Source organism: Grampus griseus (assembly GCF_964374135.1).
Source record: "Grampus griseus genome assembly, chromosome: 1".
Lineage (NCBI taxonomy): Eukaryota > Metazoa > Chordata > Mammalia > Artiodactyla > Delphinidae > Grampus > Grampus griseus.
The window spans coordinates 9,230,824-9,249,012 of record NC_139017.1 but is presented as its reverse complement, the minus strand read 5'-3'; positions in this window follow the sequence as shown (position 1 = coordinate 9,249,012).

The window sequence follows — 18,189 nt, the reverse complement described above, 5'->3', positions numbered from 1 at the left end:
TCCCTCTCCCTGAGTCATGGAGGAGCATGGAAAGAGCTGGAGAGTTGGACTGGAAAGGCCTTGCAGCCAGAGATGAGAAGAACTTGGCAGTTACCTGCCTGGACCAACAACTGAGGACTAGACAGGCCCAGGGATGAGTAGGCCATCAGAGTGGCTGGACCACCAAGGACCAGAGGGCAGTGTGGAAGGATGCCAGGATGTACAGAGGATAGAAACTAGGACCAGGTGGTCTCTTCTGCTAAAAACAAGACAACAGGCCCAACATGGAGTCAATTTTGCTGAGCTCCATGTCACCAAATCGAGACAATTAATTTTCACTCTCCCAGAATGAAATCCTACACCAATCAATCAGGAGTCACCTGATCAGCACTAGTGAGGTCGCCTGCCTGATAGACCCATGCCATCCCTTAAAGGAAAGTGCCCTGGCAATAACCAATCCGTTTTTTTTCCAAATATAACTTCCTTGTGCCTGTTCCCTTCTGCCTGTAAAAGTCTTTCATTTTGTACAGCTCCTTGGAGCTCCTTTCTATCTGTTAGACTAGATGCTGCCCAATTTGAACCAATTTTTGCTCAAATAAACTCTTAAAATTTTTTAATATGCCTTATTTTATCTTTTAACACTCCCTACCTACCCTGATGCTACAGTTCTATGGTAAACCCCAGAACAATCAGAGATTTTGAAATTTACTTAGAGGATATGAAATTTCAGTTTCTTAAATACATAAATTAATGACTGAAATCCATATTCACTCAACTGTTGAGGAAACCAAGAATGCAAATATACATATTTCTATACAGATATGAAATACACATTTGGCACGGAATATATACATTGAATGCCAAGACCTCTTTTTTTTTTTTTTTTTTGGCCACGCCACATGGCTTGCAGGCTCTTAGTTCCCCAACCAGAGCTTGAACCCGGGCCCTCGGCAGTGAAAGCACTAAGTCCTAGCCACTGGACCGCCAGGGAATTCCCCGAGACATCTTTTTTCTTGCTCTATTTTTCTCTGTGATTAAGGTTATCTAAACTCTGGATGTCATCAATCTTGTACAGACCAAATCCTGGACGTGCTAGGTAAATAACATTCTGCTGTAATCAAGAAAATAAATTACAGCTAAGAAACTGCTATGACAAGTAGAGAGTCATGAGAGCAGAGAGCAGGGAAATCTGACTTGGGTTGGAAGATTGGGGACAGCTTCCCTGGGCAGGTGGATTTTAACTCAGTTTCCCAAGTGAGGGAGCCTCACTGCAAGCCTGTCTAGCAGGATTTTTTCACACCCGTTTTGCAGGTGAGGAAAAGGGAGACAGTGTTTACCTGGGTATGTGTGGGTGGGGGGGACTGGTGCACTGTGGCACCGCAGGGGTGTCAAGGAGTTTTATTCAGCCTTATCTATAATTGTTTACTTTTCATAGGGAGAATGGTTTTGTGTATTACTTGTGTAATTAAAAATCAATTTTTATATAAGTTTACATAAATCATGCCTGAGATCACCTAGCAAGAAACTGCCAAAGCTGAGATTTCAATTCAGGTCTGCCAGACCCCAAAGCTCATAACCAATATGCTCTGGAAAACATCCAAACTTCCAATAATATGGCAATGGGTATGGAAATAATAGTAAAAAGAATACAGAATGAGATATTTTAATTGGGGGGTCAGAGGCTCGGTGCCCTGGGTGTGTAGCATAGGTCTAGCACGGATCTGCCAGCATTGGGGACTTTAATGACTGCTCCAGGGCAGGTACCCAATGCCCTTCCATATGTACGTTCTTCTGTTTTTCTACGTCAGAGCTGTGACATCCCCTGGCTACAGTACTATGACTCGTGTGTACTGTTCTGCAAGTTGAAGGAAAGATACAGAGCTCCAACAAACAAATAAATGAATGCCAAGGGCAGGACCTGGATCCTTGGCCTCCACTGGCAGATATCTCTTCCTGCTGTAAACAGACACACACACAGGGCACATGTACACAACCGACTACCACCACCGCTATTTTATCCAGCTCATTACTGGCAGCTAAGAGGAAATCTATGATAATCTGGTAAGAAAGGGTGATAGGCCTTATTTTATCACAATATAAGCATCAATGTTTTACTGCCTTGGAAATTTTAAGTATGTAAGTCAGAATTCTTTGTTGTAAGCAAAAATAAAACAAAACAAAAACCTAATTAAGCATAAAAGGAAGTTATATATTAGAGGGCTATTGGGTAGCTCCTATAATCTCTACAGGGCCCAGAGGTTGGAAACTCCATTCCAAATCCTGCTGGAAAATTGTCCAACACATTGGCCATCACCACCACAAGCCCAGGGAAGAGGCCCGCAGTGCTGCTTCCAGATCCCTCAGCACCACTGCCCCGGGAACAGATTAGAGCTGCCTCTCCTCCACTGCTCTCCCTGCAACGATCTGCAGCTCCTCTTTTCCACGTGACTAACTTCTGATTCACACTGGTCAACGTGCAGATACATCTGATTAGCAGATGCCATGACATGTACCACGTCCTTGCTACAGGGAGTCTGAAACATTTTTAATTTTCATTTACAGAGTGGGCTCTATCTTATAAAGTAGGGGGTCTTCAAGGGGTTCAGATGCCTAGAAATCAAACAGAATGACAAACATCCACCAACAAGTACCATGGCAGAAAAGAAGAGAACCAAAAATGTCTTTTTCTATCCTTGTTTTCTTTTTCGAAACAAAGGACTAAAAAACCAAAGTCAATAATGGATGTGACAGATCCATTCCGAAAACTCTTTAACATCTTCATTTTCAGCCAAAAGTGAGTATATTACCCGAAGAAAACGAGCCTTCACAGAGGTTAAAGTGTACTGCTGCGAACTGGTGTAGGAGAAAATAGATGCCTCATTGGCTTCTAGTCACCCAGACACAATTATATGCCCCTTAAGCACTGAGGTTGCCATTCCTGCAGACCCTCCACAGGTGACCTATCCCCTCCTCAGCAGCCCTGCCACCCCTGCACTCCCCCTCTTGGAAATAACACGTGCATGACAAGTGGAATCCCAAGACAAGACAAACGGCGTCATTATTTAACATTGCTAAAACATACTGCTTTGGTCACTAAAATCCTCTCAGTACTATAATCATAGACTATGAAAATAACTATGTGAAATCTATTACTAATTTTTCTGTATCTAACCTAGGACTTAGATACAGAATCCCAGGGGTGGAAAAACAGAGCTATGCAGCTAGCCCTCTAAAGGTGTCACAATGCTTCAGGAAAAGTGCAGCTATTGACTTTTTCTACAAAATTATCATATTGGCTTTTAATTACAGTGCATTATGGTGACACCTAGTGGCTAACAGGCATATTTTGAAATCCCCAATTTGATCAGTTTAATCAATTTTCCAATTTTTTTTTCCATAAATGCAGACATAATGTTTCCATTTATGGATTCTGGCACATTTAAAGAAGAAAATAAATATATGAAAGATAGAAATGCTCCCTATCACAAAGACAGAAATGCTCAGGAGAGCTCTAATTAAGAAAGGCCACCTTTAAAAAATTCTACTTAAATAAATCTCTTGGTATCAGCTATCAATCGTAGTTAAAAAAGAAATATAGACAATAAAATTATGCAAGTTCAGAATGAATGCATGCATTGTAATCAGTCAACCCTCCAAAAGTACAGGAATATGAGGCAGAATTTATAGGCCTGACTGGGCTGCTAATTAGCTATTGTGACCTTGAGCAAACTCTGTAACTTCTCTGTGCCAAAATTCCATAACTCGTAATATAAGAAGGTTAGAATTTAGATGACATTTGAGAGTCACCAAATTGCTACAAATTACTGTCAGTCACGTGGTCTTCCTCGTCTTGACCTCTGTTCCTAACACTCCAGAGTATCTGGGTGCTCTGTTCTGACTCAGGATTAAAGGCTTAATATACATCAGCATTTCTGGTACATGAATTTTCTTTTAGGTCATCAAATTTAGGTCCCTAAAATTGAATTCATTTATGGTCTCAACCTTGAATAAATGTTTCATAATTTCTTTAGCTGTTGAATGAAGTGATATTAGCTTTGAATGTTTCCTCCACTTACTTCACTAAAATGAAGAAGGAACCACGAGCATCCTTTACTTGGTATTTAACAAACAGATCTTTTTTCACTTAATCTATGAGACTCTTAATTCTGTGTCACTCCACCAAGTCTTCTCACAGTCTTCCATTTTCTACATCTGAAAGCCCTAGTCCTGTTTGAACTCATTTTAGAGTTTTCCCTCTCCCCCCCACTAGACCTCCTTGACCACTTTTCATATCTTCACTTTCTCTCTTGTTATTTTAGTTTTCATTTTCTTTTAAAAAATTTATCATTATCTATTCTGAGCAGAGAGAAATTATAAGTAATAATACATCAAAGACTCATGGATTCACCACTTTCTTTTTGGTAAATTTTAACATTTTGTCATATTTGATTTAGTAAAAATAGAACACTGCACAATTGAGACCCTGTGTACCTATCCTCCATCCCTGTATCTTCACTATCTAAATTCGCAGTTTATAATCTACCTGCATATCTTTACATTTTATTACATATAATTATAAATAGTATGTGTATTAGTTTGCCTGTTTTTAGATATTATGTAAATTTTATATACAAGTATATATCATTTTGCAATCTATACAGAAGTTGTTCATTTTAACAGAAAAATTTACTAATCTTTTCCCTTAAGGTTTATACCTTTAGATTTTAAGGATCTTTCTCTTAGCTCAAGGTCATAAAAATAGTCTCCATTAATTTTTTTTAATTAAAGCTTTAACATTTATGTCTTGAACCCATATTTTTGTGTATAAAGTGAGGTTGGGGGTTTAAATTTATGGGGTTTTTTCCCAAGTGGATAATCAATTATCCCAGTACTACTTATTGAATAACCTATATTTTCTGCTAATTTCCTCCTCTGTCATTTTATTTTCCATATGAGTAAGAATGTTCTGTCCTGGTTCTTCTTTCTACTTGTCTTTCTTTGCACAGATATTGTACTCTCTTAATTTTTATAACTTTAAGTGAATCTAGATATCTGTTCTCTCCACCTTTCGGGAAAGTGCATTCACTATTTTTGAGCCTTCCTTTTACATATGAATTTATGTCCAGAACTTGTCCAATTCAAAGGAAAAAGCTCTAGTGTACTTTTGTTTGGAATTCTATGGAATGTACAGACTAATAAGGGCAGAGTTCATATGTTTATAATATTTTCCTTCATGAACGCAACATAGATTCCTATTTATTTAGGTCCTCTATTTGTTTTGCAAAAAATATTATATTTTCTCTAGAAATTCTTTCCTTTTTCTTGTTAAATTTATTCCTAGGTTCTATATAATTGTTGTCACTATTATAAATGTTATGCTTTAAGTTATATTTTTCTCATTGTTTACACTATATAAAGAAAAGCAATTTATTTTTACATGTTAATCTTGTATTTCAACATTATTAAACTTTCTTTAATGTCAAATAATTTCCCTGCATCATTCTTTGAATTTTCTAAATAGATAATCCTACCATAAAATAAAAAGAATAATTTTGTCTCTTCATTGCTAATAATTATTCTTATTTTTAATTTCTGCACCAGATATGGCCTGTAGCAAAATGTCGAATAGAAAAAGTGATAACTACATTTTATGACAATACTTGAAATGTTTCATTCTTACTATGGCAATTGTTGTAAATTTTGGTAGAAATTTTTCATAGGATTAAGGAAATTCTCCTCTATTACTAATTTTTCAGGAATTTTTATTGTAAATGAGTATTGAATATTTTTATCAAATGATTTTTCTAAACTTATTGAGGTGATCATAGGGCTTTTATCTATTAATGGGGTGAAATATGCTAATAAATTTCATAACAGTAAAAATTCCTTGCATTCTGGAACAAACCCAATTTAGTCCTAATGTGTTATTTTACCCAATACTAGATTGGATTTGCTAATACCTTAGGAATTTTGCTTATAAATTCATAAGAAAGATGAACCTACAATTTTCCTTTCTCATGTTGTCGCTCTTTGGTTTCAATATAGAGGTTTTACTAGTCTTATAAAATGTGTTTACAAGGGTATTGACTCTCTACTCTCTGTAAAAGTTTATGTATTGGGATTATCTGTTAATGACATATTTGGTAATGAATCTGTACGTTTGTGAGTGTAAGTGAAGGGGGGGAAGGGATTGCGCGCTGAAGATTTTCAACCCTTTCATCCAATTCCTTTAATATAGATTTATTCAAATATTTTATTCATTTTTCAGTCAGCTCAGATAAATTATATTTTTGTAGAAATTTGACCATTTATTTCCTGCATTGATAGTACTTGCCTATGATTATGCTTAGTATCTATTGGATCTGTAGATCTGTAACCCTGACCTTTATTCATCCTTAATTGTTATAGGACAGATCTCTTTTGTTCCTCCATCACTTTTGCCAGACAGACTTTCTTATTAACCTTACATAGAAATAGACAAATTTATTTCTTAATTCTACGTTCCCCTTCTATTAAATCAGAATGACAATTTCTACATTTTATTAATATTTGCTACAGGTCTATATCATTGATGAATATAGATGCAAGAATTCTCAATAAAATACTAGCAAGCCAAATTCAGCAGAACATTAAAAGAATCATTCACTATGCTGAAATGGGATTCATCCCTAGGATGCAAGGATGGTTTGACATATGCAAATCAATCTTTGTGATATATCACATTAATAAATGAAAGAAAAGAATCATATGATCATTTCAACAGACACAAAAAAAGGCATTTGACAAAATTCAACATCCATTCACAAAAAAACTCTTAACAAAGTAGGCACAGAAAGAACATATCTCAGCATAATAAAGCTCATATATGACAAACCCACAGCTAACCTCATACTCAACGGTAAAAGATTTTCTTCTAAGATCAGGAACAAGACAAGGGTGCCCACTTTCATAACTCCTATTCAACATAGTACTAGAGGCCCTAGCTAGAGCTATCAGGCAAGAAAAAGAAATAAAAGCTATCAGAATTGAAAAGGAAAAAGTAAAATTGTCTCTATTTTCAGATGACATGATTTTATACATAAAAATCAATCAAAAGGGCTTCCCTGGTGGCGCAGTGGTTGAGAGTCCGCCTGCCGATGCAGGGGACACGGGTTCGGGCCCCGGTCCGGGAAGATCCCACATGCCGCAGAGCAGCTGGGCCCGTGAGCCATGGCTGCTGAGCCTGCGTGTCCAGAGCCTGTGCTCTGCAACAGGAGAGGCCACAACAGTGAGAGGCCCGCATACCGCAAAAAAAAAAAAATCAATCAAAAGACTCAACCAAAGAAACTGTTAGAGCTAATCAATCAATTTAGTAAAGTTTCAGGATAAAAATTAACATGCAAAAAGCAGTAGCATTTCAATGTACCAACAACAAATTTTCTGAAAAAAGCAATGAAATAATCAATCCCATTTACAATATCATCAAAAACAATAAGATACTTAGGAATAAATTTAAATTTTCACCTCTAAGGAGGTGAAAGATCTCTACTCTGAAACTATAGGACATTGATAAAACAAACTAAAGAAGACACAAATAAATGGAAAGGTATTCCATGATCATGGATTGGAAGAATTAATATTATTGTCGATTCTACCGAAAGCCATCTATAAATTCAATGCAATCACTATCAAGATATTAATGGCATTTTTTATAGAAGTAGAAAAAAAAACTCCTAAAATGTATACGGAACCACAAAAGACCCCAAATAGCTAAAGAAATTCTGAGAAAGAAGAACAAAGCAGGAGGCAACACACTTTATGATTTCAAGCTGTACTTATAAAGCCATAGTCATCAAAGTAGTATGGTACTGGCATTAAAAACAGACAAATAGACCAATGAAACAGAATTGAGAACCCAAAAATAAACCCAAGCATATACAGTCAACTTATATTTGACAAGGAAGTCAAGAATACTCCATGAAAAAAAGACAGTCCAATAAATGGTGCTGGAATAACTGAACAGTCACATGTAAAAGAATAAAACTGAACCCATATCTTACCTTACTCACAAAAATTAACTCAAAATGGATTAAAATCTTAAATGTAAGACCTGAAACTGTGAAACTCCTAGAAGAAATATAGGAATAAAACTCCTTGATATGGTTCCTGGTAATAATTTTTCCTTCTTTTTTTTTTTTTTTTTTTTTTTTTAATTGTGTCTACATGACAAGATAGATGCTGCCTGAAACTATTGTGGTAATTATTTCACAATATATGTAAATCAAACCATCATGCTCTACATCTTATACAGTGATGTATCATTTATTTCTCAATAAAAGTGGAAAATATATATATACTGAATTGGCATCATGGAAAAATAATAACAGCAAAATTAAAATATCAATAAAATTTACCAATCATTAGGAACTTGAGATGTGTCAGTTATTACTAATCCTGATAATAACCTTCAGTTTCCCTCAGGAAACTAGCATTTGTAATGTTAAGTAACTTGTTTGTAATCTCGCAGCTAGTTTCATGATTCAACTGGGAAAAAAGATCCATCTCTTTCTGACGCCAAAGTTGGTAACCTTTCTACCTAAGAACTTCCATATGTCATTCATGGATCATAATCAGAGAGCACTATTGCTTATTTTGGGTATTTATTTGTAAACACTTTAACTCAAGTTTACTCAAGTAAAACTCATGTTACTTTTCTCTTTATTCACTATAGTCACCTCCATCAGCTTGTATATCCAGAGCTTATTTTTTTATCTGTAAACTTATTTAAGTTGTCACAAGTAGAGATTAAAATCATAAAAAGGTACACAAAATGCAATCAATGGTAGAGACCGTGTCTTATTTATCTACGTAATCCCACATCCTCATATAGTGCCTGATATTGCTAAATAAATAAAGTCAGAGTGATCTGAAAATATTTTATCTAACTACTTCATAAAGTACCTTACAGTTCATAAATAAAACATATTATAAATATAATTCTTCTTAGAAATTATTGAAACTTCAGCCCATAGCAACTATGTATATTTTTTTTTTTTAAAAAAGCCTTTTATTTCGTGTAAAAATAAAGAGAAAAAAACTGAATTTAAGATCTAAAAATTCAAAATCATATTTCTCTCATGTAGCTATTAGGTCAGTCAACAAATTTAAGTGTGCAAAAACCTTCATTTTTTTCAAAGGAAACTAACTGTCTATCAATAAGTTTAGACTTACTAGGAAATAAACCAATGAGACTTATTACCATAACGTGACTCAGACCACGTGGTCCCAGGAGATTGTGGCATCTTGCTCTTTTCCACGGCACTAACCAAAAACCAGAACACATTTCTGTCACCCTTAACTGTCTATCCTTTCCAGGATCAGCCTGGGGAAGGAAGGCGCAGGCCCTGCTTGGTAACTAACTCTCATCTCCTCAGAAGGTTTTTGCTGCTACTCAGACTCTCCTTTCCTTCTGTGGTACTGAGAAACTTTATTAAATCTGGGGACAGAAGTAGTCCTCACAATCTATATTTTATATTCTGATTTAAGCATCTGAATTGTACTTGCTTGTTGCTGTTCTTCCTGTGTGTTGTGTATCATCCTTCCCTGAAACAAAGAAGGCTGCAGGCCTGATGTCTGGGACAAGTTGGGGCAGCAGAGTACAGAAGGGTAAAGAGATTTCTGAAGAAATGAGGTGAACTGTCTCCTTTATCTGCAAAGAACAGACAAGTCTTAGAAGCCCAAAACAGTTGGCTTTAAACGTGAGTAAAGACAATAGCTTGAATCATATAAAATTATTAATAAACTATAAGTATTACCTTATAAAAAGACAATTTCATACGGTTTAACCTAATAGAAGAGTATACATGTTATGAGTCAGTTCATCAGCTTAACATATTTTCTCTTTAACAGGGAAATCAAGGACCATTCTCAATCTATATAATCTATATTTCTCTGTAGAGGAGGAATATAATTCCCTTCATAATGCCATCTAAAGAGACTAGGGTCATAAACTCTCCATCACCTATGAAATTTTATAATATAAAAGCCATTTGGATAGATTATGAATACCTAGAAGGTGGCACCGTGTTCTTTGGCATGTAAGAGTATGTACATTGGAGCCAGAGAGCCTGGATCCTAACCTAAAAGTCTCTTTTTTGCAAGCTATATGACCTTCTGGTGCCTCAATGTTTTTCATCTATAACAAAGAGATAGGGAAGGGTAAGCTGGGATGAAATGAGAGAGTGGCATGGACATATATACACTGCCAAATGTAAAACAGATAGCTAGTGGGAAGCAGTCGCATAGCACAGGGAGATCAGCTAGGTGCTTTGTGACCACCTAGAGGGGTGGGATAGGGAGGGTGGGAGGGAGGGAGACACAAGAGGGAAGTGATATGGGGACATATGTATATGTATAACTGATTCACTTTGTTATAAAGCAGAAACTAACGCACATTGTAAAGCAATTATACTCCAATAAAGATGTAATAAATAAATAAATAAATAATAAAGAAGAGATAATAATAGTACCCATGTCACAGGGTGTTTATGAGGATTAAATGAGTTAATGTTTGGAAGGGCTTGGCACATTCTGTGCTATGTGCTTGCTTATTAGTATTACTATTATTAGATATCACGTGTTGGATTCTGTCCCCCAAAGGTTCATATGTTAGAATCTTAACCCCCAGTACCACGGAATGTGATCTTATTTGGAAACAGGGTTGTTGCTCTTGCAATCAGGTAACATAAAATCATACTGGAGTGGGGGGAATTCGGACACAGACAGACATGCCCTCAGGGGAGCACCCTGCGAGGATGAAGGCGGAGACTGGGGTGATGCTTCTACTGGCCGAAGAATGGCAGGGATTTCCAGCAAACCACCAGAAGCTAGGAGAGAGCTGTGGGACAGATTCCCCACCAAAGCCCTGAGAAGGAACCAACTCTGCTGACACCTTAATCTTGAATTTCCAGCCTCCAGAACTGTGAGACGATACATTTCTGTTGTTTAAGCCACCCAGTTTGTGGTATTTTGTTACAGCAGCTCTGGCAAACTAATACATTAGATAAAGCACTCCTATCTAGAAATATGACCAAGAAGTCTAAAATAAATCTACTTTTCTTTAAAAATACACCCACTTTCTTTGAAACACGTGCAGTGTGACAAAGAATAGCCTCCCCAAGTATTGGCCACAGCAAGAGAGAACAGTGACCCTGTTCTGCAAGGACAACCCACTGGTAGAGTTTGATATGACACACTCTAGCTTGGGAATTCTCAGTACTTGCCAAGCAGGCTTTCTGCACGTACACATATGGCCAGGATAGGATTCAATATGATGTGCACTAGGTGGCCTTCCAACTCAGAAAAACATCTATGCCAATATGTCCAACATTTAAAATCAAGATCACCTACAACTCAGGATGGACTTAACATGATCCTAATAAATATTTATTTCCTCACTGAAAAACAAAGAGAGAGATTATCACATTATTCAATCAAACATTTTTATCTAAATGAATTGGACATCTCAGGTGAACTGTCTTGGTGTCTAATTTATTTGTTTCATTTCTGCATCTCTACATGAATAGCTCTTGCCCTTTTTTATAGTTCAGTATCTTTGGTCTCTATACAGAATATAACCTTTAATTTTATGATTCACTTTTGAAATAATAATGTTAATCTCACCTTCCTTAGTTGTCAGATTTTAAGAAACAGGAAATATGCCTTACTCTTTAAAGAAATATACAATATATATATATTCCCCATAGTCTCTAACTCACAGAATTCAATCAAGGATAACTTATTGTGAAATGCCCAGAAAAGATAAATCTATAGAGACAGAAAGTAGACTGGTGGTTTCCAGGGGCTGGAGAGAGACTGCAATGGACACATGTGATCTTTGGGAAGTGATGGATATGTTCTAAAATTAGATTGTGGTGTTGGTTGACTAACTGTACATATTTAGTAAAATCCCTGACTTTTACAATCAAAATGAGTGAATTTTATGGTATATAAATTATTTCTCAATAAAACTGTTGAAAATTTTTAATAAAATAGGTCTCTACATGATTTGTATTTTCATAGCCAGCAACACAGAGCTGTAGACATGTAGAATGGTGAAGGCTTAGGGCTATTAAAAAAAACAGCTGCTGCCATAGTACAGCTAATTAACATCTTTACTATCCATCCCATTTTCTTCTATTAGCAAAAGTGTCTCTGGCCATCCTCACCATGGAAACATTCCTAGTGTTGGTTTATGTATGTTACTTTATTAGTTTTACAGTCTCCATCTAAGGAAAAGCTAGTTGATCCCATGCTGGACTGATTGCCTAATATTCAGACAGCACCCACTATGTTTTACGTTCAAGACACTGCCATTTGAGAAAGGATTATTTACCATGACAAATCATAAATGGAGAATGAAACATAATTTAACTTGAAAAATGTTTCTGTGCCAGAGTCATATGCGCGTTGCAAGAGGGAAATCAAACTTCCCTTTAAAGTGGTTTTAATTATTCAGTCTCTGACGTGATTTCAATATAATCCAACCCAAATGCTGCCTGATTCTCCTTTGCCAACTCTGATGAGTAGTGTAACAATACACTGCGCTGTTTAGGGAAAAATCCTTTCCTTTTCCCGACAGTGTGGATTCCATACTCAAGCATCCTGAGTCCCCGTGAAGACTGAGTCACTGAACCAGAGGAGTTTATGTTCACTGAGTTTTCTGTGTGTCTCTAGAACCCCCTTTGGATCCTTTTGTGGAACAAACTTTTAAGGGCCGGATCAACACAATCTAAAACGCAGGCTCCTGGGCTGCTGGTCACCCATACAGGAAGTCTTTACTATTTCCCCTAGAAAGACACAGTCCCACATTATCTTTTCAATATTATCTTGCATAATTATTTCTTTTTTTTAATTGAATTATTATATTAGTTTCAGGTGTACAACACAGTGATTTGATACTTTTATACAACTGATCACCACTATGAGTCTAGTAACCATCTGTTACCATAAAAAGTTATTACAATATTACTGACTATATCCCCTATGCTGTACATTACATCACTGTGACTTATAGCTGGAAGTGTGTACCTCTTAATCCTTTCACCTGTTTCTCCTTCCCACCTCCCCTCTCCTCTGGCACCCCTAAGTTTGTTCTCCATATCTATGAGTCTGTTTCTGTTCTGTTGTGTATGTCCGTTTGTATTTTAGATTCCACATAGAAGTGAAATCATGCAGTGTTTGTCTCTGTCTGACTTAGGTCACTTAGCATAATACCCTCCAGGTCCATCCATGTTGTCACAAATGGCAAGGTCTCATTCTTTTTATGGCTGTGTAGTATTCCCTTGTGTATATATATAAAAAACACATCTTCTTTATCCATGGACACTTAGGTTGCTTCCATATCTCAGCTACTGTAATAATGATGCAATGGAAATTGCTTTCTCTAGTCCACTATTCTCTGGACCAATCGATGCTCAGTCGGCACTCATTTCTGCCAAGGACTCTTACCTGTCCTTGAAAGCAGAGACCATGTCATTCATCATCTTCAAATGTCCAATTATTAGATTCCACCCATTTTTCAAGAACTATCCCAGTACCACCCCTTCCATAATATATTTCTATCACCAATCACATATAATTTTTTATTCCTTTTATACCCTTTCTACATTGAACCACTTTTTCCACATTTATTATATCCTCTTTTATTACATAGTACCTTGATTATTTTTCTTACCCCTCATTATACTACAAGCTTGTGAAAATAAGAGGTACTTTGTACCACCTTGTGTTCTCCATTCTGCTCCCAGCCCTCAACCTCACCCAGTATCATTCTCAGAATTAGAAAGGGCTCAATAACATCAATTAAATCAAATAGTAACGGTTATGCCATCCTTACCTATAACTACAATACCCATGTATATCAATTCTAATGGCAGAAACAATGAACAAACATGCCTTATCCAGTTTCCTTGTCTAAGGAGCAAAAAATACTTCTCCTCAATGAAAAGAACTTCTCTGTGAAAATTTCGAAGGGGACACATCTCTTTACCAATGTCCTTTTGCCAGTGTATCCACACACCTCCCCAGCTCTCATGTTTTGCATGCTTCCGTCAGCATCTGGAGTGATTTTTATATCACTCTACCTTCTAACACACAGAGCAGTGTGGTGTAGCAGAGAAGGTGAGTGATTTGCAGTCACTCAGGCCCAGCTCCAAATTACATAGCTCAGCTGGATGACCTGGGCAGGCTGCTTACCCTATCTGAGTTCCAGATTCCTCATCTGTAATATGAAGATCAGCAACAACCCTGAATGGTTACTGTGAGGATTACATGGGGAAATCTGTTTAAGACATGATTTGCAATGCCTGGCATATTAAAGGTACTAATAATATTGAATTAAAGGTATCAAATCAATTAAACAAATATTTATTTGAGTGCCCACTGAGGGCTTTGCACTAATTTGCTCTGAGGACCCAATAATGAACAAGACTGGCACGGGTCCTGCTCTCAAAGAGCTTAGAGTCTAGAGAAGGAGCCAGGCCCTTGCATATGCAAATGCAGGCCTGTGACAAGCCCAGTAAACACAGAAATAAGCACAGAATGCTCGTAGGGCACAAATGAGGGGCGCCGATGGCATCAGAACATACGCTGTCACTCCTCTGATACCTTCAAATTGCAGAGAAAACTCAGTACCTACAAAGTATGGCTGTTATTAACATAAAATCTATGTCATGGCCCAGTGCTGGGGCATAGTACAGGGTGCCAGGTACCATCTAAGTGAATCACCACACCTTCTAGGGCATGCCACAGTCCAGAATCCACAAGCAGAGTCACATGGAGAAACAGGAGTCAAATCTACACACAAATGCCCATCATTTAGATATTCAAAAGGACCTCAAGATAAAAGCACAATCAATACACAGGTATTTTATTTGCATATTTTCCCATTTTTGGTAATAAGTTAAAACTCAGCGTGAAGAGACAGGGACTGATATGCAGTTTCCGTAAAGCAGATGCCCTGTGATGCTCTAAAGCCTGCTTTCTTCGTTTTCTAAAATAGCATGCTAATTTTAAAAGGCAAAATAATACACGACATACAGGCTGGTGCGTGGAAAAGTTTCAAGGCTCACAAGGTCAATTTCCCATTGTAAGTGGCCCCTGGGGAGTGATGAGAAACCTGCACTCCACTCATCAGACAGGAACCTGTGTGGCTATTTTACACTTCACGGTACTTACAGCAGCCTTAGCCGACCGAAAAGCTTACAGAGGAAAAAACAACACGAGTTTAGGTAAATGAAGGCCGCTTGGCTTTGCTGTTTAACATGGATGACAGCGGTGACAGAGGGCCTTGAGTTCGTGTCTAGGGGCCACGTCCTCTGCTTCTGAACGGGTTTGGCAAAGAGCTGCAGGAGGGGGCCCGCCATGTCTCCAACCCTCCCCAGACGGGGGGCATCACCACACTCCTCTTATTCTTCTCTGCTCTGCACCCGGCAGAGGGGTGAATATGCACATTCTGACTTTGTGGCCTAAATCCTGATCATCTTGGGCAAGCACAACCTAGCAAAGCCTTCCATTTCTTTTCAATTTCTAGGCAGGTCTGCTTAAACTGACTTCAAATATTGTCCTTTCTTATAATCAGAATACATACGGCACCATAATATTTCCATAAAGTGGCACCCTTGTAGCTCTTCTATTTCTTTCGCCTGGATTAAATCTTCATCAACTGGAAAAAATAATGAAACTAAATACCATGAATTAATGCACACTCTAGTTCTTTCTCAGCAGAGAAGGATGGAATGGAAGGGCCCCCACTAAATGCACTGGAGCCTATGCTAAAAACTGCTGGAAGGCTGATGAAACCTAAAATCTACCTAATTAAGAGCCATGCGACATTGAGCCCCGATTTCCTCTTCTGAAAAGTGAAAATAATAAGATCTACCTCTAAAGGTGGCTGAATGGATTAGGTGAAGTGCTGAGCTCACTGTGCCCATCGCAGGCCCTATGTAAATGGTACTTATTACTATTATTATTACTCTGATTAATAAGCAGTCCATAATAACCTTGGGACATGTGTAAACACAGAATGCAACAGAACTCCTCAAATATAGCGACTACGGACCTGACTGACCAGAAGAGTGATGTCAGGGAAATTACCTGGACCAGAAGTAAAAGATCTGGTCACTGGACACGGCTCTGCACACTTAGCTGTGCCACCTGGGCCACCCATGACCTTCCTCTCTTCTGATTTTGTCATTTGAAAATTTAAGGAGTTGAACTAAATTATCTGTAATACCCCTGAGAGGCCACAGGCTATTATTTTTATGAATCCTCTAGATTAATCAGGGCCCAGCCACAAGACCTGAGAGAATGAATGTCCGGGTCTGACCCCATACTTAACTTGGTGAGGAAATACAACTAGATAATACACAGGAGCTTTGGGGGAGAGGACGGTGGCTACTGCATATAAGCTGTCTCCCTGGACAATTGCTAAGTACAACACTTGAACTCCTAAACTTCTTCAAACCACATCCTCCAAGGCAGCTCTGCTAGACCCCAAATTCACTTTCTGGTGCCAGGAACAGGCCACTGTACTCATTGATAAAGCACCTATCTCCCAGGGCTCAAGCACTTGACAGATGCTATCACACTAAACTGTTAGTATTTGAGAGCAGCTAGGATAAAACATCTTTCTACTGATAAGGAATCTGAGACACTGCAAGTCAAGAGACTTTCTCTTGAGCACCAAGCAAGTCAAAGGCCATGGAATGCTGCAAACTGTCTTTACTCCTCAGGCCTCCTAATTAGGTCAACCGCAACGGCCCAGGCCACTTGGACGGCCCGTGCTATGGACCTCTCCCCCAGCAGCCACTGCTGCACTTCCTCCTCTGAGACCCCCCCCGCACCCCCTAACCTGACTGCTCCCCCCAGGTGACATTCGAAGCTGCCCTTCACTCCACTATCAGCTCCACTATGTGGCCTCTCCCCTCTCAGCAACTCTGGGGTCAAATGCCCTCCAGACATTTCATCAACATCATGATGTCAGGAGGATTATTTAAATGCCTTCTCGCTAAACCCCATTACAGAGGACAGAATTCTCCATGGCACAGACTGGAATTTGCACATTTGCCTTCTGGTCTCTACCTCCTGATCTTTTCTCTCCCCTTCCAGCAAGACCAGCTAAAGAATTTGTGAGGCCCAGTGCAAAATGAAAACAAAAAGCCCTTTGATTAACAACAACAACACAACTGTGAAGAATTTTAAGACCATGACAGCGGAGCATTAAAGCAAGCCCTGGGCCCTGTGTCTCTTCTTCCTGAGCTCTGAACACCTTTAAAGATGCATGGTCTGTGTCTTCCTGCACCTGGACTGCCGCCCCGCCACTACAGCAGCCCCCAGCCACTGTCTGCCAACCCCTTCGTCCCGCGCGCCACTGCCATCTGCATCCTGTCACAGCCCCTCAGAGACCAAGCAGTCGGCTAGTTAACTCACCAGATTAATTGTGCGCTGTGTCACCTGGAAGGTCCTAATCCCCACATCCTCATTTCAAGCGTGGCCTCCGGAACCCTGGCTGCACTGCCCTGAGGAATTCGTCACTGATCGGCCCAGGGAAACCCTGTGTGTGTGGACTGTGGGAATCCCAGCATCTGTCAAGTAACCTTGCCCATGGCCCACCTAGACGTGGGGCTTAAGCCTGGAGAAAGTCTCCTCAGCAGAGTAATCCATCTCCTTTCTCCAGAAAGACAGACGAAACATTTAATTTCTCATTCTCTAGAACCAAATGCACATTTGTCAGCTAAGAACCGCTCTGCCAATTAGCAGAGGCCTCAACCTGAATCAATAAACTTCAGCCTAAAAATAAAGCCATGCAAGCCCCTTTGCAGTACCGCTTGACTCAAAACAGACCTAAGTGGAATATTCCTTAATTACCACTGTTTCATAATAGGTTTTTTGACCCTCTTTTCTCAGGCATGTTTGACTCTCCAGGGTATTTCTAGGCATTGCAATTCAGCAATTTTAAATCTGTTTCTAATCTCCAGATAGTATCATTCATCCTACCAAACAACCCAGGGCCTTGGCAGAAAGCAAAAATAAAATAAGAATTATATTATTAAGTACTGTATATCATTGCTCACATCATCCAATATAACCAGCGTTTTGAATTGCTGGCATTATTTAGAAAAGTCTGGGTGTTTTTCATGTGTCATTCAATTCAAGTACGTTTTGCTTTAT